General features: G+C 44.7%; 1 protein-coding gene across 6 annotated transcripts in view; it reads left to right on the top strand.

Annotated features, from left to right (window-relative positions):
• BDNF (brain derived neurotrophic factor) overlaps positions 1-27648 on the top strand; it is a 68714-nt gene that overhangs the window by 18270 nt on the left and 22796 nt on the right. The window contains exon 1 of one of the 6 annotated variants that reach the window (XM_081836064.1): positions 13064-13326. The exons of 3 other annotated variants lie outside the window; for them this stretch is intronic. The gene's annotated coding sequence lies outside the window, so the exon portion shown is untranslated. Of the gene's footprint in view, positions 1-13063; positions 13327-13642; positions 13656-13999; positions 14021-27648 lie in introns of those variants that run through there. 2 more of the 6 variants (XM_081836067.1, XM_081836068.1) reach the window with 2 other exon arrangements.

The following is a 27648-nucleotide window of genomic DNA, read 5'->3' as shown; positions in this document are numbered from 1 at the left end:
CAGGGATCAACAGTGAAGCTCCTGCTAAGCAGACAGGCCTCATCAGGTGCCCAGTTATGCTGGCCTTTTGCACGAGCCCTGAATTTCAGAGAACTGCATGAATCCTGCCAACCCAAGCAAAGGTGGCATAAAAGAGTGAGTGAGGCAGGAAATCTGAACTGCACTTGCCTCCTGCACCATAAATATATAGCAATACACTCATTAATCAACACTATGTTGACTTTTAATGGTTCTTCATAATAAGGCATGTGAAGTGAGCCCTGCTCTGCCCTCAAGTGGATCTGGTAAGAGATGGTGATATGGTTGATAGCAGCATGATAATGACTCAGGCGATCCCATTTTACCAACAAGTTATGACCTTTAGAATGTAATAAGTCTTGCCAAAGGGTTGCCTGGTGGAGAGGGGAAAGGAGCTACTAATTCAGGAACAGCAGGGGGTGGGGGTGGGGAACAGAAACTCCACAAATTAAAGAAGACAGTATTTTTAGCAATCTAATCTCTGGTGATTTATGAGCCTTCAAGGCTTTTAAATATCAAATCGCCTGCATTTTCATGAGTCAGTGCTTTATGGTGCTTTTCAATAAAGACCAGCTGCTCTCCAGCAACCCACTGGCCGAGTTCAAGCAATGATGCAGCTAACTGGAGGCCAGTCCATTGAAGCAAATGGGGCTCTGCTCTGCTAACCTTAGTCTGTTCTCAGCCAACCTCCATTTGCCTACTTTCTAAACAGACAACCAGTCCAGGGGTGGTACAGCCTGCAGTTTTCCTCCTTCGTGACAATGTTGCCTGTGCAGGGAGGAGTTGTGGAGAAGAGTAGAATTAGTTAGCTGCAGCTGTCATTGGCTCTGGGTACACTGACCATTGGGCTCCCTGCCTTAATGCCCCCCCCCAGTCTCAATGGGCACCAGACACCACTAATGCAGTGTGTGGTGTTTACCCACACCATTCAAGCAGCTGCAGGGATGCTTGAATGCCAGTAAAAGTTTCATCTGTTGCCATTTTTGCTTAGCTTGCTATTTAACGTCAACCCTCAGCAACAGCAACGCTAAACACCACCGAGGCAAGCGCTTCTGCAATGCAAATTAGGCACTCCTATAAAAAGAAAAGCTTTGGCTCCAGCTCTCGAGGGCAAACAGAGGCTGTGCAAACAGAGCTGGAAAATAATGCAAAACCCGTGGGTTCCCAATTTGAATTGACATATGCAAAACAATGGAAACATTTGCCAAATTTAACTCAATTAGCAGATTTTTCCTGTTGCTAAACAAGGGTGTGAGTCTGAAGATGGGGTTTCCGTAAATAATAGCATCTTCACAATGCCAAACTTGAGTCTGTGCCTGAAAAGTGAACGCCAGTTTTGATTCTGATAATCAGATTTCACAGAATATGGAGCTTGCAGCTAGCATTCTGATTTTTGTTGTATCCGTGTGGTGACAAGATCCAGGAAGAAAGGGCAAAGAATACTAAGCTATGCAAGGTGGATCAGGCAGTGGCAAAAGCAAAGCAGCTCTGTAGCAGGTTCAGCATTGTGTGAAGCCCTGCTGCCATTCAGAGTGAAAAAGCTGACCTCACCCAGAATCACTTGTGGTGGGTGGGTCTGACTTTATCACATGACTTGTTTTCACCTATAGGTGCTCAGAATGCTCCACAGGTTTTTTTGTCAATCCCTCCTTTCTCTCAAGCTCAGTAGTGGCACTGTTCTGCAATGCACTCCTATGCGTGCCTATTCAGAAGTAAGTCCTGTTTAGTTCAAAGGGACTATTCTCCCTCCCCCCCCCCCCAGTAAGCAAGTAAAGGATTGTAGCCTGAAACATGCTTATAAATCACAGGACTATATGTGCAATTTTGTCTGTTTCACAAATTTCTGTAATCTTAATATCACTTCCTCCAAAACTGTACTACTGTCGCACTTAATTGGCTGGAGGAAGCCAGCCTTCATTAACTATTTCAGTTCTTTACCTTAATGAAAACACACTTGGCAAGTCAATTTTTAACAGAGTAAGCACCAGTAAAGTCATAGCAGGATATAAACATGTTTTATTGCACAGCAAAGTAATGCATGTTGCATATGTGGGTTGGATATGTGATCACTACTGAATAGGACCGCAGGGGGCGGGAGAGGAAGCTTGGAGATTGCTTCCATGTTACCGTAAGTAGCAATTCTTCCAAAGATTAGATTTCAGAAAAATATTTGGGAAAGAATAATGAAAATGAAACAGCTTCTGTCTAGCAATTAGACTGTTCTATGGGTGTCAGATGCCTTCAATGGAGATGATAGATGATAGATAGATAGATCTGTTACTCACTCACTCACACTGGAAAGATGACATGACATACCATCTCCTAGGCAACAGGTCCAGTTTGAGGGTACCACACTACAGTCTGCTTGTATCACCTATTCTAGAATGTGATGATAAAGAATTATTGCTGAGCTCTGTGGCATTGATACTATGTGACCCCTCAGGGTTCTATCTTGCCTCTCGTGCTGGATGAACACCTCTGTGAAATCACTAGGTGAGGATGTCCATAAATTTGATGTGAGGTATCAACTCAGTGATTGATTGCTCAGGCTGAAAGTATTCAGCAGACCTTGGAGCTATATAGGGGACAATAGAATAAAACTGACTTTCTAGGTGTACCTGATTTCCAGAACCAAGAGGATCCTAGGTTTTCTTGTGACAATGTCTACAGCACATATGACATTTCATATTAAATCATAGAGATGACTTCAAAATTAATGGTTGCTCCTGTTGAGAAAAGCTAGAGAACATTTGACTGCCCATTTTCTGCTTCCTTTAATTGGAACTGAGCCCATCTGGGCCTGCCCTGTTTTGGAATGTTCAGAATCTTCTAGAGATATAAAGTATTCCGATTCCTCCCATATAAGAATATCAAAGATAGATTTGTTTTTAACCACACTCTTTCATGCATTCATTTGGTTTTACTGTCCACCAGTTGTATAGTTAATAGATTGTAGGTCGTGGAAATAAGATAAAATCAAAGAAAAAAATATGGTAATAATTTTGTTTTATTATACCTCTGAGGGGTTCTACTGTTGTTATAGTCCACTATCAACGTATGAATGAGAAATACACTTTTGTCTTGCTTTACAAACCAGAACAAAAACCACTGTGGAGAAATCTTAGAGTCCTGGGACTTTATAATTTACCCATTACAAGATACCAGTATTAAATGGTCAAACAAGATGACTGGCCACAATGATGGAAAGAGACAATAGATTTGGCCACAGGGTCAAATGCATCTGCCAGTTTACAGATCAATGGACCACACAGGAATTCTCACCTTTAGTATGGATTCAAGGGGGCAGGAACCAATGGAGCTGGCATTTGGCCATCTTCTAATGGGTATCAGCAGGGTCTGGATTTTCAGTTAATGGTAGATTCAACATCTCACATATTCAATGAAATGAATGACAGCACACAAATGAGTCATTTTAATAAGGAACCCCTTAGACCTTATGCATATGTAATTCAATATAAGTTTCATCTCTGACCACAAGCCATACACAGTGGCTGAAGAGAACACTGTGGTTTGGATCGGTACCCAGTAGGGTATTTAACTTTTAGCATTCTGCTGACATTTATACTCTGAAAGACAAAATAGTTCCATAATTCTCCTAGGCTTCCTCAACAGTCTTTTATTCATACAACCTACTTTCAGATTTACCAGTCCCCAGCAGGGAGGAAGCACTAAGTCCTGAGACAGGACTCTGCCCATCTCTCCATCAGCCTCAGACTTTACAATTCAAATTTGAATGAGGATGGGAAGGAAGAGAGCAGAGGGAAGAAGAGATCCATGTTATATATACTTAATGTTTTGTTCTTAATGTGGAATGAGATTCTGGATTACAACTCCCATCATCCTTGACTATGGGCCATGCTGGCTTGGGCTGATGGGAGCTGGAGTCCAACAACATTGGAAGGGTCACAGGTTCCCCACCAATAGTTAAAGTCTCTGGTCAAAAGCATCGTGGAAAAAAATGAGTTATTGAGGAATTTGAAGGAAGATGAAGATGTGGCACAGTTCTGGGAAGGAGTTCCGGGCCTAATGGGTAACAAGGGAGAAATATCATGAATAATTCATCAATAAACTCAATAAATTCTTGGAAGGGAAAGAGAAGTCATTTCCAGCATGTTTCGACCCACAGTGCAGGAAGAGTTTCCTGATTTCCCACATTTAGTCAGTCCTGAATCTATGAACCGCTTCTTATGAAACATCCTGAAGCAATTTAGCAATAAACCACATATTTTAAATATGTCTAGTCCAATGCAGATAAACTGGGTTGAAAATCACTTGAAAGGCTCGTTGGAAACGGAATAATAGAGATCCAATGGCAGGATTCACCATATCTCTCTGTGGCTAAGCCTATCTTGTTGGGGCTCTTGTTAACAAAGGGGGGTTTTTTTTTTGCTGCACTTTCTCTCTGTCTGCATGTTGATCTCCCCTCCTGTTATTTCTTCTCATTTTCAGCTATCACCAAGACATGTGGTCAAGATCTCTGGTATTGTTAGCCCAGAGAATCATGAAGTGAGAGGCAGAAATGCACTCAGGTTCTGGACACCAGATACCCAGATACTTTGCTCTCTGCTCAGACACTAACTTTTTAATGCCTACCAGAGCACATGAGAGTAATCCAGTAACACCGGTGAAATTAATTCCCAGTTCTTATGAGTTGTGAGTGCATAGGCACAAGGTATAACTCTGTCACCAGCGAAAGATCTCAAACACCAGGAAAGATGACATTGGACCCAACAAACTAAACCTTGCATCCATCTTATTCCCGGTGCTTTCTGGCTTTGACAGAGTGTGCATTGCTGCTATATTTAATGATAGGCCTTTGTATCTATATTATTCATTTCTCCTATGTGGTTCAGGGCATCGTTACCCCACATTTTTGCTATGCTGGAACCTTTGGAAGTTTTCCCTCCTTAATAGCCAGAACTGAATGTATGCTGTGATTCTGCAGCAACACGGGAAAAATGCAAATCTGGTATTTGGGGGCAAAATTCAGCTTCCTAATAATCCCAGCTTTCATTTCAGAAAAACAGGCCTATAGCCCTGTGGGTGCAAAGATATTCTTGAAGGTATGTGGGCAATGCCAGCAAAAATCTCAGAAGCCTGAGGGGTGGCTGAATAAGGTTTCTAGTTGTTGGGGCAAGGCTCCAATGCTATAGATGACTTTATTTCCCTCCCCATGACCAGTGGAGTCACAATACAATCCATATACATGTCTACTTACAAGTCCATCCCACTGAATTCACTTATTCCCAGGGATGTATGTATAGGACTGCAGCATCAGCATGCCAAAATAAACAACGCAAACTGTGATAAGCTATATAGGTCTGATAAACGTGCAAAATCTATACGGGAATGTAGCTTTTGTTGATGCAGAATCTGAATTGCCTGAGGCAATTGGGGTTTGGGCATGGAATAAAGACAGGCAGCCTATAAGGGAGATAGACATTGAGTGACTAGTGCACTTCTGACCACTAATAAAGCACTATGGGCAGCGACAATTTTGCGTGGGGGGTTCTGCTCCCAGCCCACCCGCGCACTGGCGAAACACATATAAGCATGCCCTATTATGCACTGCCCCCATTCTGCCTTCTTCCAGGTCCAAAAGGTCCCACACATCATCGATCACATGCCAGTTGGACGTGCCTAAAATGGCCCCCACCTGTACTGTGAAATTCAGTGTAAAGATACTGTTGTTGGGTTCTTGGATAGCGTGCAACAATAACATGAAGGTCCCCCCCCCCCCATTTTTTAAGGGGTGGAAATACCTATTATACTAAATTCCATGCATTACTGTACTTAAGAAGTAACCTTGGGCTTCACCAAATTACTCATCTTTGAAGGAGCCAAGATGGCAAAGTGCACAGTTAAGCTACGAAATTCTCTCACACAAGAAGTAGAGATGGCCACCAAGTAGAATAACTTTAGAAGAGGGTTATATAAATTCATGGAGAATAAGGGAGGCTACCAAGGGCTATGAGCAACGATTACTTGGTTCAACCTCCACTGCTGGGGACAGTATGTCTGTAAATACCAGTTGCTTGGAACCACAAGTGGGGAGAGTGTTGGTGTGCTCAGGGTCTGCTTGTGGGCTTCCCAAATGGCATCTGGTTGGTCTCTGTGAGAACAGGATGATGGATGGGACTTCAGTCTGATCCAACAGGGCTCTTCTTAAGCTCTTCTGTTATCAGTGATGGCACCACATATAAATGTTTGGCTTTATTTGATGGATACACACTTTAGGAGGTGCACTTTTAGGATTGGGTTTGTGGAGAAATTGGAATAGGGCATTGATAACATTAACTTCTTGGAAAGAAGAATGATGTGCGTGGTTACTGAAAGCCAGGAGAAAAACGGTTTCAGAGGAGCCACTGAAGAAAATACAGTTTATTTGCAAAAAAAATGTATATTTCCTACTTTTTTCTTCTTCTTCAGAAAATAATGGCCCTGTTAACACTTTTATTGCATGAGATGGATACTAGGAACAGTGTTGTGTGTCTGTAAGGCATGCAGATATTGCAATAGGAGTGGCTGTAGAAATATACCGGTAACTTACTTCATATTAAATGGAAAAAGACAGAAAGGAAGAGGAATGTGTTCATTCAAATCAGTGGAAATCATTGTTTTCATGAAAGACCACTATTTCTGCTTCTCCTTCCCCCTTTGTGATGGTTGGGAAATTAGCATTTTGTAGTGGAAACCAACACTTTTATAATATAATAATTCACTGGGCAATGTAGGCCAATGAGTGCAGCAGCAAATGATGGATTTCATAGAACTGTAGAGTTGGAAGGGACCCAGAGGGCCATCTAGTGTGTTCTGCTGATATTTCTGTGTTGGCTAAGAAGTACAATCTATATGGTGCCCTCCCATAACTAGCATGTTGTCAAACAAGTTAAAATAAACTACAAACTCCATTTTGTGTTGAATAGCTCCATTTCTGATTATTGCTTCTATTATATTTAAATTGTAGCGTGAGCTAGCTGATTTCAAGCAACTTCCTATTGCTTGTATTTGGGAGTATGGGAGGAGGACAGGAATAGTTGGACATACGTAACTAGGAAACACGCATAAACACAATTAAATATAAAATGCTGCTAGTAGTATTAGAAGTCACCTCAGCCAATTAAAAAGTATTAATAGAGAAAAATACTCTGGTGTCAAAACTCTGAGTTCATTGACATCACTCTCATTTGTATAATCGGGATTAATTTAGATTTCCTGACAAGGAGAAAGAAGAATCCAGGACATTTTCTTGACCTTTTCTTCTCAGAAAATTGGTTTGGGATGAAATCACATTAACCAAACAGATGGTTGAATAGATAGCAAGGAGAAGTTTGTTTATGTTTTTAAAGAGAGAGAGAGAGAATCCTAGGAGCCTGTTATAGGTAGATTAAAATGTGGCTCTTTTGAAGGGTGGGGGAAGTGTTTAATTTTAGCTAATGAAGTTTAGCCTTTCTCTTAAAATGTTAGAAATCAATCACCTATAACCCCACTTTCCCTCTCAGTGGAATAGCTTAAAGTGGCTTACAAACATAAAATCTAACATTAAAAAACAAAACCACAGTGATCCAATCAGTGAAATGCAGCTGTTCATACTAAAACCATCAGCAGCAAAATCATCATCGCAAGAACACAAAGAGCAGTGTTTCAAATGGAATGTTTCCAATTGCTAGTAGAAAAATGGATGGGGGGGGGGAGGGATGACCTAAATTCTTAGGGCAAGAAGTTGCACGTTTAAGGTGCCACCACCAAGGATGATCTCTTGCTCATAGTCACTAATCTTGTCTCAGGGGTGTGCAACAGGGATGCAACAACTGATCTTAAAGGCTGGGCAGATTCACATTAGAGGAGACGGTCATTCGGGTATCTAAGGTTTCATAGGTAATAGCCAGCACTTTGATTTGCACTCAACAGCAGCTCCACTTAGTACATGTTACAGTGGTACCTCGGGTTACAGACGCTTCAGGTTACAGACTCCGCTAACCCAGAAATAGTACCTCGGGTTAAGAACTTTGCTTCAGGATGAGAACAGAAATCGCGCAACGGCGGGACGGCGGCAGCAGGAGGCCCCATTAGCTAAAGTGGTCTTCAGGTTAAGAACAGTTTCAGGTTAAGAACGGACCTTCAGAACGAATTAAGTTCTTAACCCGAAGTACCACTGAATATAGTTTGTAGGAAATGTAGGCTAGACCCATACAAGGGGGAAAGGTGATGGGCAGGGGAGATAATAATGTTTAAAGAGGGGTGTGGAGGAAAGCTTTTGAATGTATGAAAAGGAGGAGAGGACTTGGGGAAGAATTGCCATCCTTCAGCATCTGTGGTTACACTTCAAATTTCCAGTCCAGTACTCTGCATGCAAGGGAGTTAAAGCTCTTTCCAGGCTCGTTTCTAACTCAGTGGGGAAAGGGAGGGGGCTGCTATGGCAGATGCCAAGTCTGGCTGAGGAATTTTCCATGCCCCCTACATCCATCCATCCATCCATCCATCCAGCTAATAGCAGCAGGTTGCTGACACTGATAACATGGTGAGGCACAGTCAGTATAAGGATGCTGGAAAGGCCGTTAGGGTTGCAAGCTGGAGCTGTGGAGAGGTGGAGGGGGTGGAAGTGGAAGTGAGAGAAACTATGATGTGACATAAGATGCCATGGTTGTCTGTGAGATCCCTCAACTTTAACCATGGTTTATAACCATGTTAACCAGGGTTAGTGTTATGTACCACTGAGGTCAGTATGCATTACAGTGGTCTCTGCATCTCCTTTTAAAAAGTAAAAGAAACAACTCCAAAAGTTGCAGCTGGATATTTATTGGGACACTCCAACATGTCACAACATAGTTATAAGTTTGGGAGTTCTCCCCAAAATCAGGCAAGATATTACATAAGGTGGGGAAGGAGTTTAAACATTAGGCAATTTTAAACATTTCCAAGGTGTGGAGATTCCGGCCTGCACAAGTCTCTGCTAGGTGCTGCAGATATCAACTTACATCCCTAAGGTTCTAGGAAAATTAAGCCATGGCTTCTCCCCATTTTGGGGGAACATCAAGCCCAGATCTGCCTCTTATACATAGTTTCCTAGTTCAGCAGGGAGAGAGAGAAAAGTTGAGGTAACAGAGTTGGGTTAGATTCTTGTCTAAGACCTTGGACAGCTGCACCCAGTCAGACTTGACCTCTGGTCTTCAACTATGACCATGCAAAATGCATGGTAAAAAATTAAGAAATGGGTCCCCCAAATGCATGTTTGGGGTGAAAGTGCGGCCCGGGCCTGAGAAGTTTGACTTGGTCTTACTTGGCCATTAAGCCCCTCCAGAAATCCTTTTCATTGTGCTTTCATGAAGATTTGTGCTCATAATCGCATTGGGGCAGTTATATGCTTCATATGCAACTGGAGCATGCACACACAGGCACAGTGGGCAACTGTGTTCCTGGAGACCTCACATTAACACCTCTCTTTTAGTTAGTGATGACTGCATACCTCCACTGGCACTGCTAGGAGGATGACTGGGGAGGGATGGCGAGTAGTGCAAAACAAGGAAGTTTGATTTGAGCCAGGCTCTAGCAGGCATCACATGAACTTATAAAATATAAACAATTGTACTCTGCACATGCTTGAAGGTACCATTTTCTCACACTTCAACAGCCTAGGACTTTCACATCTCTTTTTCTTTTCTTTTTGGCAAGGGTCTCATGTCCTTTAACACTAGATACCACAGAGAGCTTCAAGAGGTGAAGCATTTCTACCTGTCACATACCTGCTTAAAGGCAAATGAAGCCCTGCTTCTTTAAAACAGCAAGCTTACATGACCTGTGGCACCTGATCTTTCTCGAAATCAAACACTTCCCTGGTGCAATTAGAGGCAGGATATTCAGGAGACGTATTCTTGATCACACTGTAAGTGTGATCCCTCTAAAAAGAGCTGCTTGTAGAATTACCTATTTTGTTCTTATTAAATCTGAGGTATATTGGCCATCTCCTTCCTCCGTATTTCCTTCATTCATTCTTTATCACCATCTTGATGGATTCTTGCTCCCTGGAAGGGGAAGAGGTGCATATGGGATTGTCTGCCTCATGTACCAAAATAGTAGAGCCCTGCTGGATCAGACCAAGAGCACAGCTAGACTAAAACCCTGCTCTCACAGTGGTCAAGCAGATGCCTATGGGAAGCCAGTAAGGATCTGCTTGTGATTCTCAGCTGCTGGTATTCAGAGGTACCGTATATTGCCTCCAGTAGCAGAGACAGAACATGGCCAGTATGGCTAGTGGACACTGGTAGCCTTATCCTCCATGAATTTGTCCAATTGCCTTTCAAAGCCACCAAAGTTAGTAACTATCACTACATCATGTGGGAGCAAATTTACTATGTGCCTGTGTGAGGAAGCACTCAGCTTTGTTGGCTGGTCCAAAGCACTAGTATTATGAGAGAGGGTTCATCTCTACAATGTCCCCCCCCCCACCTTGCTTGTCTTTCCCCCCTAAATTAAGATACCCCAGAGGTTACCCCCTTTCTTTGTAGAGGAGTTGCTCCAACCCCTTGACCATTTTGACTGCTCTTTTCTGAAACGTTTCCAATATCCTGTGTCTCCTCCCTCCTCTTGAATATCCTTGAATATCCTTGGCTGGCCTTGGGTCCTACGCAACTTGACTTGAATGCAGCTGGGCACCATTTGATGGTGTACAAAATACCGTGAGCCACCCTTGCACTGTTGTCTTTGCTTGGTCTATCCGTTAGTTTACTAGTCCCAGCTGAGGCTGCATACTGGGCGATGTAGTTAACCCTTCACAGTACAGTGGTACTTCCGTCTTGGAAGTCAAATGTTTCAGTTTACAAAGGTGCCTCGGAAGTCAAACAGCTTCCGCTGAGTCCCCCTCCCCCCAATTTTCTCTATTGAATTTGCAGACCATCCTTTGCCCCTCGGTTTTTGAACGTTTCGGAAGTCGAACGGTCTTCCGGAGCAGATTATGTTCAAAAACCAAGGTATCACTGTGCTACAATTCCCAGCACCCCTTAACAAACTACAGTACCCAGAATTCTTTGAGTAGGAATAGAAATTGCACCTTAAAGCTATAGTGTGTAGATAGCCTAAGACTGACATTTGCACCGCTGTCTGTGCGATGGGCCTGGGAGATGGTTTAGGAGCCTTGATCTGCAATCCTGAACCCCTTGAAATTCATGAGAGGACATGCAGAGGACTGCAATGAGGACCACATTTCAAGATAGTTATGAAACCAAAATCTTTGGCAGCACAAGCTAAAGGCACAACTGCAGCACCTTTTTAAGAAAGGAAGAAAAAGCATGAATACTTTACAAAAAACTAAGTGTTTCAGCTTGATGATGATATTTTTTAAAAAAATTGTCCCCCGCCCACCTGACTGGGTTGCCCCGGCCACTCTGGGCGGCTTCAGCGCTTTCAAACAAATGCCTCCTTTTCGCAAGGTAGGGAAAACCCTCTTCCAGAGTTTTAAGGAGAAAGCGAAACAAGTGACGAGGGAGCATCATCGAGCACGTGCCAGGGGCGGCAACCGGAGGCTGGCAGCGATTTTTCCTTTCCCCCCCCCCCGCCCCCCTAATGGGAGGCATCCTTCGCATGCGTCGGGATTGCGGTTCCTCGTTAGTGCGGCCAGCGGCGTCTCCCTCGGAGAGGCGGGCGGGGCGTCACGTGACCTCCACGCATGGCGCGCGTGGCTTCCCGTCCGCGCATCCCACCCTAAGCGGCGCTCGGGAGGTTTCGATCCGGCGCTAGGCTGACCCGAGGCGAGCCGCTGATAAACAATGCAATCTCTCCGTCCGGGCCAAGATCAAAGGAAGCTGCTCAGTCGCGTGTGAAGGGGCGGGGCGTGTGTTGCAATTATTAACCTCCGCCACGCAATTTCCACTAGCAATAATTTAATCTGTGTTGGCGGCATGAACGGGAAAGAGCTGCGCGCGCGGGAGGGGACGAGTTGCAAAATTTGGGCAAGTAGTGGCGGGAGGGGGGGGTCTCTTTTCTCCCTCTCGCTTCCCAAAGCAGCCCCGCAGGAGCCCACTTGGGGTGGCTGGCTTTTGCAAGGAGGCGCGCTTTTGAAACAAAACAATAAATTAAGTTTTGCGGGGCTTTGTTGTTGTTTTTTAAGCGAAAGGTGAGTTTGGGGTTGTGTTGCTTCTGCCTGTCTGGTTCTGTCTGCGAGAGAATCCGCCGGCTGGCTGGATCGAGCACGTTTGCCCGCTGCGTGTTCTCTTCGAAAGTGACTAGTTGTAACGTTACCCGGAGCCTTCATTAATAAAGAATGTTTGTTATTATCTTGATTGCATTCTTAATAGGCAGACTATGGAGAGGTCAGTGAGGGAGCTATATTTAAATGGATCTGGTTTGTTTAATGCACGAACAAGTAAGCCAATCTTTTCCAGCTTTTTAAGGGATTTCGTAACATTTCGAGAGGAAGCCCCAGTTCCCTGGATTTTTAAATTGCTATTAAAAGCGAGTCACTGGAAGGGGAGAAATAATAATAATAATAATAAATTGGTATTCTACCCATCTCCGCACCCACCGCCCTTCTGTCCAATCCGCTTACTCCGAAGTAGTCCTATTGCATTGTGATGAGGGGGGAGGGGGCTTGAGCATGACCAGCCTGCGGATGGGTCTGGCTCAAACTAACCTGGGAAGGCATAAGTCTCTGCAATATGCGTGGCTGTTACTGGCTTTCAGTTGTTATTTGCAACTTTGCTTCGCGATAAGGGGTGGGGGAAGCGATCTGGGTGTCTATTCCAACCCGATCCTCTTCCTTCCCTAGAGAGATCTCTTCGACCAACCCTACCCAGGCAGGGACAATAAAGTTTGTAGCAGGCGAAAGGGAGCCCTCCCCTTCTAGGGAGCAAACGGCGTTTGCCGTCCGGCATTGGGATGGGGTGGGAGAGGCAGCGCGGTTCCTTTAAAGCGGGCACCCCAGTCCTCGGCGTTCCTGCTTGGAAGCGGCTTGACCAATCGAAGCCCAAACGGAGATCTAAATAATTCCTGAGTGAGCAGAAGCCAGCCACGGGCGGGGGGGGGGGCAGACGGGCTCGTGCGAGAGAGGCTCCTACGCCAGCCCCCCCCCCTCCGCCCCGCTGGGGGGGGGGGAGAGGAAGGGAGAGAAGGAGATCAGAGGCTCCCCACCACGCTGCTGCCCTCCCACCCTTCATAAAGCTTTGATGAGACATTCGAGCTGCTCGCCTCCTCCTGTGTTTCTGGAGCTGCAGGAGGCGGCTGCAGGGACTGGACGGCTGGGAGACGATGTGACTCTCCGGAGGAGACCCCAGCAGGCTTTGTGTGGACGGCAAGGTAGGGACGGGGCGGGGGACGGGGGAGGAAAAGTTGACTCGAGCCGAGCTGGGTGGAGAGAGAGGCGCCCCGGAAAGGGGCAGCAGCAGGGGCGCCAAGCAAAGCGGGAGACGCGAGAGGGCGTCGGAAGGGGAGGGCTAGGGAGCTGCGGACCCGGGGCTCCGGCAGGACCCTCCGGGGTGGGGGGGGGGTGTGATTCCCTTCAAGAAGCTGATGGAGCGCCGGGCGGGAGGGAGGGAGGATTGGGAGCGAGGGGATCGCGGCGCCATCTGCCCGTCGGGCCCGTCCGCTTCCTCGGAAGTAAAGCCCGAGAGCGAGCGCAGCCCTAGGTAAGCGTGGAGAGGGGGGGCGGCCCAAACGAGCGAGGTTTGTTGTCCGATCTGCCCCTCTCGGGTGGTGCCCCCAGAGCACCAGACACCTGCTCGCTTCGCGGCTGGCAGGGACTTGGCGCCCTCGCTGCCTCCGGCCAGGCTATAGCACGACCTCGCTCACCAACGCGCGCACTTAGTTCTCGCTCGCTCGCTCGCTGCCTGCAACTTGCCGCGTACTTTCCTCTGCGGAAAGCCCACCCGACGGAGGCGGTGGGTGTCCGAGGGCGGCAGGAGAGAGCGAGCGAGGCAGGCGCGCCGCTGGAGCCCACTCGCTGGAGCCCAGGCAAACAGGCAGGGCTTCCCCCAGCTGGTCCCATCCGACGGTACGTGGAGAGGAGGGGATCCCCTCGAGGCTGCAGCGCAGCGCAGCGGAGGAAGCGGGTTTGGGGGCGGCTGGCTGCCTGCCTGCCTGCCGCGCGATTACTGGTGGGCGAGGTAGGGGTTCCCCTCCTTTTAGGGGAGCCTTCTTAAGACTGCAGCTGCGGGTTTAAGGAAGGTAGGAAGGAAGGGTGGGTTTTTGTGACGGGGGGGCGTGTCCCCCCCCCCAAACCAGCAAAACAACCCAAGCAGCGCTGCAATTGAGATACTCCTTGGATTTTTGTGGTGGTCTAGTTGTGTGGAGCGAGTTTGTTCGGGTGGTGGTTTTGTGCGTTTTTAATGGGACAGGGGGCCCTCTGCTGGTCAGAGAGAGAGGCGCAGCGGCTGAAGGCCCAGAGGAGAGGGCGGGATTCCAGAGCAAAGCGCCGCCGCCGCCGCCAACCTCTGAATGGGAGTGGGAGGTCTTCTGCTCCACGCAGCTGGGCGAGGTGGGATCATCCGCGTCAGGCTCGATGCGTCTTACATCGCTGGCTCGGAGGGGCCTCGCATCCAGAGGGGGATTTCCTTGTGTAACATGATGTGCTAGAGGAACTTTTTTGCATGAGCACTCCTGCCCAGATGAGAGCAGCCAGGGCGCGGGGAACGCTGCCTGATGACAGCAAAGGCAGGCAACTGGGCAAGGAGGCAGAGAAACGCTCTAAGCGACGGAGACCAATCTTGTATGTGTGAGAGATGTAGGGAAGCCAGGGAAATGGTTGGAACACTCTCTCTCTGAAAATTACTGGAGATCAATCTCCTTTTAATACAATGCCCACCCACCAATGTTTATCTTAATGATTAACGGGAGGAAGCTGCCAAAATACAGTATTTGGGTACAGAAATGAGCTTGCAAGCAAAGAATGCAGTTCCTAATGGATTAAACGGAGGGGCGGGGAGAACATGGGGACAAAAGTGAATCTGGGGGAGCTGTTCTTCACACAGGTTTGAGCATTACGTCTAGGCTGCAGTCATTATACATTTACATGGTAGTAAACTCAATCGGCTTAACTTCTGAATGAGCATATATGGGGATGCACTTTTAGATGGGGAACTGTGGATTTCTAGATTTGGACTGCTTCATTGACCATGCTACCTGGGACACATGGCAGGCGGTTCCTTAGGGCGAATATGGTGCTGCCCCACCATCCTCAGTCCATCTTCAGGGGTTGCACTGCCTGTCACCTTCCTCCACCTTGGTCTCAATATTGCCCCATGTAATGCAGGGAGGAGGATGGGAACAAAACAAGTATTAGTTGGCTCTGGCTCCACCAGCCAGTGGTGGTCTCCCTGCGTACAACCCTGCTTGTCCCATAGGGCACCAGCCAACCCTGGCTGCTGGAGCCCCACCAGAGACTTTGAGTCCAACAATATCTGGACGGTCGATTCCAGGGTAGATAAATTTATGGATAAGACATCTGTTTATACACATTAGCTATGATAGCTTAGTGGAACCTCCATGTTTCAAGGATCAGGATGTTTCGATCAGGATGCTGGGGTGCATAGATTTTAACCTGCTCCAGGGAATGCAAGTCTGTTGCAACTAGGTGCTTGGGAAATGAGTGACATAGGTTTGGCTGTGCGCATTGATGGCTGCATGGTCCATCTCCCCACCAGCCCAAGAAACTGGCCATGTTATTAGGAGTAATTCCCTCTAGCATTGCCTCAAGTTCCTTCCATCACTGTGATTCAAACTCAAACTTGAGTGTCATCTCCTGGAAACAAAAAGTTTCACTCATTCTTCAGTGTATGTAGAGGTATATTTATGACTTGGGCAACTTAACGTTGTTGTTGTTGCTGTAGAGAGAATTAGGATGTGTGGCAGCAGCAGTGGGGATGCATAACCGCCTAGGTATGACACACTGCCAGAGGTTATAAATGGAATGTAACGGGAAGTTACTCTGTTGGCTGCAGCTCAAAATTATGCATCTACACAAGCCAGCAAGGTTCAGTAAGTGAACGGAAAGAGACACTTGTTGAAATGTAACCTTTACTGGAATTTAAAACACGCCGGTTACCATAACTCGAATTCCAGGGCTATAAAGTTATTTGTCCTTTTTGTCTACTTCGCTAGACGGAAGTCTGTCTCTGTGTGTGTGTGTGTGTGTGTGTGTGTATGCTTTCCGTAAATTATTAAACTCCTTTTATATTGTGCATTCAATCGGTGGATGGGGCAAGACAACTTAATAAAAGCAAGCAATCTCTATATATTTCTGCAATACTCACCTGTGCATTTCATCCACTCATTGCAAGCACAGAGAATATTCATTTCCCATTCTTTGCTTTATCAGATCTGCAATAATTTGTGATCCCAATCTTATCACAATGACCAGGATTTAAAGAGATCCACATGGCTGTCTAAAGTGGTCTCGTGTGCACACAGTGATTCCCCCTGCCCCGTGGTCCCTTGACCTTGTGCAGCATCTTATAGTGTGCACACATCCACACCAGGGCTTGCTGTGGGAAGGGAGAGACTGGGAATGCTCAGTGTACAGATGGCACTTCGAATCCTATCCATTATTTGAAAGTGTTCATCCCATTCATTTCCATGCACCTTATCTACACGAAAGTTTAGTTAGTACTGTAACAGAACTTGAGTCTGCCATTCTCTTTCCCACAGAATAAGCACTTTCCATTTCAACAGGGATTGTGTTGCTTTGGCCATTTGAGAATCTGGTTGTTCAAGATCTAGACTATTTTGAAAATTCAACTTGCAACCTGGGGATTCATAGGTTAGTTAAGCTTTGCATGCATGACAAAGCATAACTGAGGACCACAGATTAAGCTCCTGCCATCCCAGTCCTGAATGTGGAATGAAATCCTGTTATTTTAAATGCATCTTGGATCCAAGTAAGTTTGATTAGGATCTTGCTGACATACACATGAAACTGTTTGATAGCACTGAGTAGCATAGAGGATTAGGTACTCCATCTTAGTTATTACCACAACTCTCTTAGTATTCGTATTTCGATCTCAAACAGGCGCAGCAACAGAATTAGGCTGCTGTGTCAACAAGACTTCATAATGTATTATAGCACTTCACTGTGCTTGAAACACTTCATATACATTGCCTTGAGAATCCTTACGACAGCCCTGCCCAGTAGATCATTATTATCCCCATACTGTACTGCTGAAGCTGATAATAGTGGCTTGCATAAGGCCATCCTTCTCCCACCAGGTGCTTTCCAGATGTTTGGGATGACACCTCTGTGCTGTGCTGCCTGGAGCCTGTGGGAGTCATCGTCCAAAACATCTGGAGGGCACCAGGTTGAAGAAGGCTGCCTAAGACCATTGAACAAATATGTGGCTAAGGTGAGATTTGAATGGTGGTGGGGGGACCAATTCAGTGCATGTTTACCTAGAAGTAAGTCTCACAATACTTAAAGGGGTTGATTTTTCTCTTCCCACCAACCATCGCTGCTGCGGATCGCAGCTGCAGTCACTGTCCTCATCAACTTTCTTTAATTTATGTTAAAGTCAGTGCATCTTACTTCCAGGTAAATACAATTCTGCTTATGCTACAAGTCATCTAAATGAGGTGCTTTTGAAAATGCTACCTAGTAACTATTTTCAGGTGTCCAAACAATGAATGAACTATTTGGCAGCTTTGTTGTGCGCTATTGATTGCTCTAATTCTTCAATTTTTTATAAGATTAAAAGAGCAATGTGTTACAACCACGTGCATTCTTTTTTCCCAGAATTGCCATTAGCTTCCTGCCTTGAACGTTAAGGGTTTTTCTTTTTTCCAAAAGTACTTTTTTAAATTACTTTGTTTGCTATACATTTTTTTTTGAGGTTATTACCGTTTTGAGATCAATAACCATTACTTATTTATGCTTCTAGTAACTGAGTTTTAATGTATGCAGAGAATCTATTCTGGTAGTATACAGCAAGTACCTGTGTTATCTTTAATTCATGGATTGATAAAAATACTCAGAATTGAAACCATTGTGATATTTATAAATGCACGTGCACACAGAGGCAATGGTCCAGGCTGTGTGGCATGAGTAAAATAAAAAGATAATGATGATCACTTGCTTATACTGCCCCATTGAGTGAATTTCATTGAGCCACTGACTGGCAGCATGAATGACAAGGCTTACTATTTCAGTAGGCATGTGCCATCTATTCATGTAACTTCAAAGCAGCAATACTTTTAACTTAAGTCTATTACTATGATTGATTCTCACACACTAGTTTTCCTGAGCACAAAAAATAGCTCCTATTAATTTAAAATTATATATACATAATTCCTTTATATGTCCTGAATAACTGAGGTTGGCTCCTAAAAATCTGGAATATCTTTCTGACTCTTAACTTTGGCACTCTTTTTATGTGCTTAGGATGACACCGTATTGGCCTAAATATGAGCCCCACTTTCCCCCCAAATTCCGACTGTGAAAAGTTAAAGTGGAGCTTATATTCATGACCTTACGGTATGCAGCCAGGAGTGCGGGGGGGGGGGGCATAACAAAACTAACACTGTCATAGGCCCATAACAAAACTAACACATGTAACTAAAGTAGAAATGTTTTCAGCAGACATCTAAAGGAATACAATTATGGCAGCTGCCTCATGTTTGGAGACAGGAAATTCTGAAGTACAGATGTTGCCAGACGGCAATCCCTTAAGTAAATTGGTCCCAAGCATGTAAGGGCTTTATATACCAGTAGCAGCAACTTGAACTCAGCCCGATGGCAAACTGGCAGCAAGTGAAGATCTTTGAGCACAAGTGTAATATGCTGATGGACATGGGTGTTGCTGTGCTCTAAACCACTGAGCTTCTTAGGCTTGATGATCAGAAGGTCGGCGGTTCACATCCCTGCAACAGGGTGAGCTCCCATCGCTCTGTCCCTGCTCCTGCCAACCTAGCAGTTCGAAAGCATGTCAGTTCAAGTAGATAAATAGGTACTGCTGTGGCGGGAAGGTAAACAGTGTTTCCATGCACTCTGGCTTCTGTCATGGTGTCCCATTGTGCTAGAAGAGGTTTAGTCATGCTGACCACATGACTTGGAAAGCTGTCTGTGGACAAACGCCTGCTCCCTTGGCCTGAAGTGAGATGAGCACCACAAACCCATAGTTGCCTTTGACTGGACTTAAACGTCCAGGGGACCTTTACCTTTTTACCTTTATGCTGATGGACTCTACCTGACAAACTGTCAGCAATCATCCTGGAGCATTCTGCACTAACTGCAGTTTCTGGAGCAGACCAAAGGGAAGCCCCAGTCTTGAGGTTTCCAATTTCTGAACCACTGAGGTCAAGCTGGCCTAGTCCAGGAATGATTGCAGTTGCTTAATCAGCTGAAGCCTGTGAAAAGCTCTCCTACCCAACAAGGTCACTTGGGTCACTCTACTGACAATGCTGGATCCAGGAGCACCTTTTGGGCTGTCTTCTGGAGGCACCACAACCCCACCCACTGCAGGCAGTCAACCACTTTCTTGGACATGAGAACCATCCATTAGTTATCAGCATTTCTGGCAGATGCCCATAGAATCTCTGCTGAGTGATTCTGTGCAGTCTTGGCACAATCGCCATCACCTTGTACATTGATATGGGTTGGTTCTAGTCTTCATCTTACCTACTAGTTTCCCAATGCGTCTGGTCAGGATTGGCATCTGGTTCTGAGTAAGCCAACTGAAAACTAATCCAGGCAAGGCTGAAAAACATCTGATAATTTGCAAATGCTATAGCTTGAGAGACAAGGGAGAAAGAAGGAAAGAGACACAGACAGAAGGGTCTCATACATTGATTTCAGATGTAGGTGTCTGCAAAGGGTGCAACATGCATGCACACTGGATCAAAACTGTTTCACGGTGATTTCATCTGGATCATCTGCAATAAAGGAGTAATGAAATGGTATTAATTCTGGAGCACACTGCTAGTGTGGAAGAAACCATCCCTTGCTCACTCATGTTTCCATCTTTGTGAACTCTTACGTGCTGTCCAGAGAAAGTTTCTGAATAAAGGCAGGCCTCGCCACTCGCATCGTCTCTCCCCATATCTGGAATCGGGGATGAAAACTGGTGTCAGCAAGTAGGGAAGAAACTTTGGAAACTGCCTTATGCTGAGTCAGGCCATTTGGCCATCCAGTGCAGCGCTGTTTACACTGGCAGGCAGCAGCAGTTCTCCAGGATTTCAGACAGGGATTATCTACCATCCCTGCTTGGAGATCTTTGGTACTGGAACCATCTCCAGGCAAAGCAGATGCCCTACACTGAGCTATGGCCCTTCCTCATTCATCTCCAGGGAACTACAGTGGTACCTCAGGTTACATACGCTTCAGGTTAAAGACCCCGCTAACCCAGAAAGTGCTTCAGGTTAAGAACTTTGCTTCAGGATGAGAACAGAAATCGTGCTCCGGTGGCGCGGTGGCAGCAGGAGGCCCCATTAGCTAAAGTGGTGCTTCAGGTTAAGAACAGTTTCAGTTTAAGTACGGACCTCTGGAACGAATTATACTTAACCTGATGTACCACTGTACCTGAAGCCTATCTAGCAGCACAGTTTGAATTCCCTCAGAAATGGCTCTCTTCTACTCCTGTGAGCTTCTCAAGCTACAGTTCACAGGGTTCTTCTTTTTTGAGGGAGGTGATGCTGTGCTCTGGATGCATGGTGTGTGTGTAGCCCTTGAGAACTAAGAGAGGATTTGAACCCTTGTCTGACCCTCAAGCCAATACACAGCCCCAGAGGAGGTGACCATATCATGTATGTGTGGCAAAAGCTGTTCCTGCTTGAATTCCCTCCTCTGTGCAAATGGCCCACCATGGTGCCCACTGTGCCTGCCCTAGGCCTTGTTGCCTATAGTGTTAGGCCTGTCTCTGGTAAAAAGGATTGGGGCCTGCTCTGAAAGAACAGAGGAAATACAACTCTTTGGGTTCAGGCCAGTATATCTCACTCAGGGCTGAAGATAAAATCGCTACTTAACTCTCAATATGAGGCAATTGAAAAAGAGCTGTTCACTATTGTTTATTTAATGAAAAGAGATAAAAAGAAAGGCCTTTTCTTTGAGATTCAACAACACGGAACAATTTTCCCTCTGTAGTACTGCCACTTAGTGTTCAACTTCACTGAATCACAGCTGGAAAACCCATTTTAAAAAATTGCACTCTCTGTTAGAGTCCTATTTTTCTTGCTACAGGGAGGGTGTCATCATTCGAAGACTGTAAATTGTGGTTGGCATAACAAGCCAAAAGTCTCGAGCATTTTATTTTTTTACAAATCACTTGACGGAAGGCATAAAGTTGTGTGCCATGGCAGGAGATGAGAAAAGATCCTCCTGCTTATTTAAATGTGTGTTTGGTAAGAACTTTGTGGTGGTACTACTTTTAAAAAGTCATGGGGAATGGGCACTGGCTGCATTTGTGGACCAAAACACAAGTTGTCTCCCCAAAGTTTGAAATTGAAATAAATGAGCTGCTTGCCCTGTTCTGCTTATTTGTCCAGGCTCAACCAGGCTTTTGCACAATACGCACTTGCTTGTCACTCCTAAGAGAGAGAGGGGTAGAAAGAAAGACAACTTTCAGTAAAGATTTGTTTTTAACACTCGTGTTCTACAATTGTTTCCCTAAACTGCTCATTGAATGAACCCAGAGTCCAAAAAACTGGTTTTCTTGTTTCAGTCTCAGTAAACTCAAAAGGTACAGCACGGAAAAAACTGAACTTCACAAGAGTTGTAGCTATCTAGAATAAGGTCAAGCTATTTTCTTTGGGAAAAGAGGTCAACAGGATGCTACGAGAGCTCTGAGCAGAGGATATCTTTAGCCCGAGCTGTAATGCTTACTCTTGTTTTAAGTGGCTGCTGCTTTAATATCTACAGATGTTGCTTCCAGCCTTTGATTTATGGCCGCATTGGAAATTTTGCTCAGTATGCTGAGCATCGTGACAGAGGCTCCTGTGTGAGCGGATATATCCCTTTTAATAGGTTAATTACTAACCTGCATTGACTTGTTTTCACATAATTGTTATGAGCACTCAGCCCCCTCCCCTGTAAAATTGCAGCTTAATGGAACACCTCTTAATCATCTCTAGGAGAGGTTTATATACTGGCACGCTCCATCTTACCAAAAACTGAACTGTTTTCTCCTGAGTGTTTTGTTCTGAATATGAACTTAAGGAACAGAGCTCTGGCTTAGGGAAAAAAAGAACAAACTCTCTTTGTATGTCACTAGCACAAGGGGTACCCAAATAACATGCCCTTTACTTTTCACCCTTGGGGCCAAGCTACACATTACTTGTGTATAATATAGTCCTGTCATTTTTTATTTTTTTATTTTAATTGTAAACAAAGAATAGCTTTGACAGGCTGCAATTTTGCAGGGAAAAACAGCATGCAATATATGGATTGCCCCTTATTTGATAAGCAGCAGATCAACATTAAACCAAAGTCCATTGAACATGTTTACAGTCTGTATGCTGTAAACTACTGTATGCTGTAAATTTAAGTATTTGCATTACAGTTAGTTCAGACCATCTGAAGGTCATGGGTCTTTTATAAACTCAGCTTTTGTGCTGTGCTGTAGTCGAGGCAGTGACATCCCTTTGACGAACATAGGATAAGACTGAAGATATGCCCCATCTTCTACGAAAAACCCCTTAGTTTTGTTATGGGCCTATGACAGCGAAGATCATGTAGGGGCTGAGGTCACTCCCTTGGTCTTTGGGATAACATGCCCTTCCAAATCCCCTTTCCACAGTGGTGTGGAGCAACATAACATCTCTTTACCCAGACCTGTGGAGCACAGTCAACATCTATTGTTGCTCTACTGCTGGGTGTGGGACAGAAATAAATGAGGACAGCATCAATCTCATGCCATGCACACACAGAGAGGGGGGGGGAGAATAGTGTCATTTTCTCTGTCCACTTTCCCAATTTTGTGCATAATTTTATACACTGTAAGTTGTATCCAGCTAACATTTACTCAGAGCAGAACTAATTGGATACAACCCGTCTGTTATGGAAATTTCTCTTTTCTACACTTGCACTCCAGTGCATTATGCCCAACAAAGGGATTAAGTCTCCCCTTGCATCAATGCTGGCTGCTTAGCACATGATCCCATGTCCTGCTGTCATACCATGGCAGAACAGCTGGTGCAGAGAAATAACAACTTGTCCAAGGCTGGGCAACTACTTGCCCACTGAGTTCTTCAAAACCAGAAGCTTCACAGAATGCAACCAATCTGGGACAACATCCACAGCTCTTCCCACTGAAGAATGCCTGGTCTCTCTCTGGCCATATCTGTGATATTAGTTATAATGACAACTTTTAAAGATATACCAGTATTGACTTTCAGCAGGTGTGTTTCTCATCACTATAAGGCTGGTCAGTTCCTCTAGTCCAACATGTTGCACTAAGGCAGAAGAGTCCACAGCTAAACATCCTGGACAGGGCAGTCTGTGATCTCTCTCTCTCTCTCTCTCTCTCTCTCTCTCTCTCTCTCTCTCTGTGTGTGTGTGTGTGTGTTGTCAGATGAAACCCAAACAAAGCTCTCTGTCTTTGGAAAAATATAGTGAGTAAACAAACCAACCTCTGTTTCAAAATATGAGTCAGCAATATCAAAAGCAACACGATGGCCAGAAACAATAACAATGTGAAAAACTTTATGGAATAATTCAAAACATCAAAACTAACAAACTTAAGTCTCTGAAAGTCCTTAAATGAATCACAGTGCCAGACTTTACCCAGCAGAGAAAAATATAAACAGTGAGCCACAACCTGTTTAAGTGGCTGAAGTGCAGATACTACGGTAGCTTGTAGATCACTATAATTAAGGTTGCTATCCTATCTATATACTTGGGAGTGAGTCCCCCTTTAATGGGCCTTTCTTCTGAGTAGAACCTACATAGTGTTGTTCTGTGTCTCTCCTAAATTGGCTAGAGCTGAGCTACAGATTACTGATGGATACATTATTTAGAATTGCTAGGTTCTTCTTTCCTGCTTGTGGGCTTCCCATAGGCCTCTGGTTGGTCATTGTAAGAAGAAGATGCTGGACTAGATGGGCCACAGGTTTGGCTCAGCAGGATCTTATGTTCTAAAGTAGCTTTCAGAAATTTGGAGGAGCTAAGAATCTTCCATTCCTGGAGAATTACAGGGTTGAATCCAGAGGTAGCTTGTCATGCTTTGGTCTCGCAGAAATGGGATTCTGTTTATTAATTATGTGGATTTCTAGCTTTCATTGTGTAGCTCTCACAAGGCAGTGCACAAGTAAAACAAAAACATAGCATGGGACTAACTTGTCTCATTGATTTTAGTGGGATGGGCAGGGCAATCTTAACCCCCTGATTCACTCTGCTAGAGGGGTTTAGGATGTGGCACAGGTGTCCCTCCAACAAGCTTGGATTCAGAGGAAGTTGAGGAGCAATCGTGGCAGATCCACTGCTGCATTTGGAGGAATGCCTCAGCAGATGATCTTTCTATGCAGGCAAGAAGGAGGACCTTCAGCTATCCTTGTCCCAGATTGTTTTAAAGTAAAAAGAGACCAGCACTTTTAATTACGTTGGAATTGGGGACCCAGTTAATAACTGGGCAGCTACATTCAGAAGTTTCCAAACATAGGCAAAGCCATGTTTCAAGTATTAGACACTATGTAATTTTAGCAGAATGTTTCAAGAGCACAGGTAACTATGACCAGATCCTTTTTATTCAGGCAGGGTAATAGCTGAAACACCAAAGGATATTTGGTGAAAGGTGCTTTGTGCAATGGATACTTGAAAGGTCAGATCCAATAGCAACCACAAGCTGTCAACCTGATCCTTTAGGATTAGTGTAGCTCCATCCCAAAGAGTTTGAATGCCAGTGTCCCAAAATGTATTTATTCATGTAGATCATTTGCATTCCACGCTTTGTCTCAAAGGGACACTCAGGGCAGCTGTCAACTTAACCATCTAAAACTTTATTGGCTGGATTGAGACTCAGTTTATCGGCACTCATCTAGCTCGTTACAAGTCCTGGCACTTGCTGAGAGTGTCCAGTGCCTCACCTGGACTAGATGAAAAGGAAAATCTAGGTGCAGATCTCCAGATCTCCACATGACTACCAGGAGCAGTTTTGTGAAGGTGTTTAATAGCACTGGAGGCAAGAGGCAACAAAAAAGCTGGATCATCTCAGACAGGTGATCTGGAAGGATACCATGTCAATAGTACTCTAAGCCAGTGTTTCCCAACCTTGGGCCTCCAGCTGTTTTTGGACTACAATTCCCATCATCCCTTGCCACTGGTCTTGCTAGTCAGGGATGATGGGAGTTGTAGTTCAAAAACAGCTGGAGGCCCAAGGTTGGGAAACACTGCTCTAAGCCATGGAGAGGTCCAGAAGAATCAACTGTGTTGCATTTCCCCCTGATTATCTGCCAGTGCAACTGTTCTAAAGCAGCCAAAGCAGTTTCAGTCCCCAAAGCAGAATGGAAGCCAGACTAAAATGAGTCAAGATAACCTGTTTCACACAGGGGTGCCTAAAGTTAGGCAGTCACTTCCCACTCATCCAGCTATATTCAAGATGACAAGTGAATGAACTATGTTCAAGAAGACAAGGAGAATGAGGAAAAGGTAGGGAAAGGGGGATGGTATGGAAAGCAATTGACTGATTCCACAAGCAGCACACAATTAGAACAGCATATCTGTGTCTTTCTCATGAATAGATACATTTGAAAGCATTCCATCTAGCTATTTCAGATGTGAGAGCTACTTCCAGGATCATACTGATGACTTAAATTTCTAATATGGAAAGTAGGTTCAAGACATGGGCATGACCCCAAAGGAGTTCTTGCATCTGGAATTGGTAGTTGGAAAGGTTTCATAAATAGGCCTACAGTCATAAGAAAGACAGGGATATGCTGGTCTGCTTCCAGACTGCACATATCTAACAGCAGATAGCACTGGCTCTCTTGTTTTTGGCTATTACCCTTTTCCATGACAAAGAAAACTTTTTAAAACTACATTTGTACCATTGAAGCTATACATCCATTTGTCATAATGACCATTTCAATTTCTTACCAATTATATATATATATACATACATATACATATACATATATATATATATATATATATATATATATATATATATATATATATATTTGCTTTCGTAGATTTTCACGGGTACAGGAATGCAGGTTTTGGTGTCCTCGGGTGTCTTCCCGTGTAAAAGTTGGGGTGTCTAGGCGACGTTTCGACGAGGTCTCACTCGTCATCTTCAGGCTGGTGCTTTCGGCTTCTTGTTACTGGAACAGAGCTCTGTTCCAGTAACAAGAAGCCGAAAGCACCAGCCTGAAGATGACGAGTGAGACCTCGTCGAAACGTCGCCTAGACACCCCAACTTTTACACGGGAAGACACCCGAGGACACCAAAACCTGCATATATATATATATATATATATATATATATATATATATATATCCCACCCTTCTTCCCAAAGGAGCCTGGAGTAGCAAACAAGAGATAAAATAAAAACATACTGAAAACAATTCCAAGGAAGGTCTTAAGTAAATGCTGAAATGGCAACAGGGGTGGTTCCAAATGGTATATAAAGTGTCACAATCTTTCAGGTAACCAGATCCCAAGTGCACTAGGGCTTAATACCCCCAAACCAGTGCTTTGAACATAACCCAGTAGCTAACTGGCAGCCAGTGCAGTCCTTTAAATAGCCGGGCTAATGTGTTGGTGATATCCTGCCCCAGTCAAGCCACTGCGTTTTGCACTAGCTGCAACATCTGGACCAGCCTCAAGGGCAGCCCCCCCCCCCAGCATATTGCAGTAATCCAGCCTGGAGGTTACCAACATATATGGACAACAGTGGCCAGGCTTTCCCAGTTCAAGCAACAACTCTAAATGTCTTTTCAGCTGAAGGTGGTAGAAGACACACTGGCCACTGAGGCCACCTGAGCCTCTAGTGACAAACAGGGCAGCAAACAAAATATATTCATGAATTTCACTTCAAAGTTTTGTTTGTTTCTAGGACTTTTTTTTTTTAGCCACCCTACAATTATCTTATTTTATTTTAAAATTTTGCATCCTAAAACTGGGAACCAAAGAAGGGACATGAAGGTATGAAATACACACTTGTGGGTTTGTTTGTTTTTTACTGTAGTTTTTCTCAGATTGTCTCTTCAGCAGAAAGCACTGCTACCTCACAGATCAACTTATTCTCCCCAGCTAATATTAACAGTTCATTTCCCTCCAGTTCTAACTTCCTTGTTTGCAGCCAGTAATTTAGAGCCAGCACCTGTTCACATCTTTAGACCTGTGTCATAAAGAAACAAATGCTTAAGATAAGGGCATATTGAACAATGTGTCAATGCAATATCACAAACCACTACAAGACTATCTCCAAACACCCCTCCCCCATCCAAACAACCCAGTAAAACAAGTTTTGGTCCCTTCCCAACTTTTTCAGTGGAAAAAAATAGTCAAATGTCAAGGATTAGCATCAGTAACTAGGTGCATGTTTACCTTTCTGCTTTTGCCAGCAGGGTACTATTTGCAAATTAAATTTCTTGGGTCTTGCTACAGGTGGCCACCAAGGCTTGGTTCCATGCTGAACGTGTGCATCAGATGCTGAAGATGCAAAACCTCATAAAGGATTTGTTTTCAGTTTAAATAAAAAAAA

Source organism: Podarcis erhardii, assembly GCF_964252035.2.
Source record: "Podarcis erhardii genome assembly, chromosome: 1".
NCBI classification, from domain to species: domain Eukaryota; kingdom Metazoa; phylum Chordata; class Lepidosauria; order Squamata; family Lacertidae; genus Podarcis; species Podarcis erhardii.
This window is presented reverse-complemented; position numbering and strand designations above follow the sequence as displayed.